Source organism: Chelonoidis abingdonii, chromosome 6 (genome assembly GCF_003597395.2).
Source record: "Chelonoidis abingdonii isolate Lonesome George chromosome 6, CheloAbing_2.0, whole genome shotgun sequence".
Lineage (NCBI taxonomy): Eukaryota > Metazoa > Chordata > Testudines > Testudinidae > Chelonoidis > Chelonoidis abingdonii.
Window position 1 is genome coordinate 10510479 of NC_133774.1, and position 1841 is coordinate 10512319.

Genomic DNA, 1841 nt, shown 5'->3' on the forward strand with positions numbered 1-1841 from the left:
CTCTGTCTTTTGCCAGCTTCCTGGCTTTAGAGGCCCTGCCTGTTCCGGCCCAGCTGAGTCCGTTTGCACTCCATCTCTGCCCCCTGGCTCTTCCTCCAGGTGCAGCCCGGGGTGTTGATAGGCCTACCTGTCCACCGTAATGCCTTCCACTCCTGACAGGGGGAGTGAAATCTCAGCAGCACAGTGAGCATTTTGTTTGGTTCACTCTGAGGCACAAGGGCATGTCTAGCACCTGGTGTGTGGCTTGTTGGTCTAGGAGTATGATTCTTGCTTTAGGAGCAAGAGGTCCTGGGTTCAAATCTCAGATAAGCCTTTGCAGAGGGTCTCTTTGATGATGTGATTTACCTGGCCTGTGTTTTGCTCCAGCTGTCTGTCAAGCCACAGCTGCCTTGGAGTTCGAAGGGAGTGCTGGTTTGCCCTGGTTGCGGGCAGAGTCTGGGAGCTAGGGATGCAGAGGGCAAGCCAGAGTGGCCACCTCCCTCAGTGTGGGGATGGCCATCTTGAGCGCGTGGTGCAAGGGAAACTGGGGGCACAATCCAGGGCTAGGGGAGGCTGGACAGAAATTTCAGCCACTGGCGGGAGAAATGGCTTGAGGTGGGGGCACAGGGAGACGGCTGCGATCTCCACCCATTGGAGCCAATGGGTTGACCTGGTGGCCCAAATTCTTTCCTCACGCCATGTCTCTGCAAATGATGCCCACTGGGGCTTCATGCACCTCAGCGCAAGCCATGCAGGGAAGCTTAACACTCCAGCTCTACACCACGCTGGGGAGGCTTTCTCATGGGAACCCTAACGAAGGGGAGATGCTTACGTGTGGGCCTACACAGGAGGATGAGCTTGACAGCTCCCCACAGACCAGACCTCCACTGGGCACAGGCACACGCTCCCACCCCAAAGACAAGAACCCAGCGCATGCCTCAGACATAAAAGTGCACACACAGCTGGGGACGCCCACACCCTAGCCGGACAGCTCTCAGGGGCAGGACCCTGACTCGACAAGGGAGCACCCCGCTCAGACGGAAAGGGGGACTTTCTGGATCTTTTCTTCTACCTACTCTTCTCCTGACTGGGGTGGGCTCAACCTATCCCTCCCTGGGAGGCAAAGACACAGGCACTCGATTCTACCTACCGGTGACCAACAGCATACACACACACAGACTGTTGCCTAGGGCATTGTGGTACTGGAGGAGCACCACTTAGAACTGGTGAAAATTTACAGGAAGGTTGGGTTTTGGCCTAACCTTCTGAGGCCATACAACAGACCCCATGCCAAAAGGTGGCTTGTTGGTCTAGGCGTATGATTCTTGCCGCAGGTGGGAGAGGTCCTGGGTTCAAATCCCAGACAAACCCTTACTGAGGGCATGTTTCCTACCCTTCCTTTGTGGCCAGCTTTTGGAAACTCCTGTGAAAGGCTGCTTTCCTTAGAGTTCCAAAAGGATTAGCTGGACAGGAGCGTAAGTCTGTTTTGGGGCGCAAGAGATAACGAGTTTCAATTTCATCCAAGCCCTTGCCAAGCCTGTGTTTGCAGCTGACCATTGCGGAGTTGGTTGGCTGTTTATGTTTGGTTTTTTTCCTCCCTTTTGCTCCCCAGCATCCCATAGGGTGAGGTCTGTGTTAGGGCCTGAATTTGGTTCCTTGGTCTGGCTGAACGGTTCTCACTTCTGGCATGAGAGAGCAAGAAGGAGACCTTGGAAAGGTGAAGTCAGGCAGAGTCCTTTTTTTCATTTTAGGGCTATCTTTGCCAGTTCTTGGGGGGGAACGCTTCTCACTTACGGCGGGAGAGAGCGAGGGGGAGACCTTGGAAAGGTGAAGTCAAGCACACAGAGTACTTTTTCATTCTA

General features: G+C 54.4%; 1 non-coding gene across 1 annotated transcript; it reads left to right on the forward strand.

The window, feature by feature from the left end:
- Nucleotides 1-241: 241 nt before the first annotated feature.
- TRNAL-UAG (transfer RNA leucine (anticodon UAG)) lies at nucleotides 242-313 on the forward strand. Its single transcript has one exon. It is a non-coding gene; the product is annotated as a tRNA-Leu (tRNA).
- Nucleotides 314-1841: the final 1528 nt, after the last annotated feature.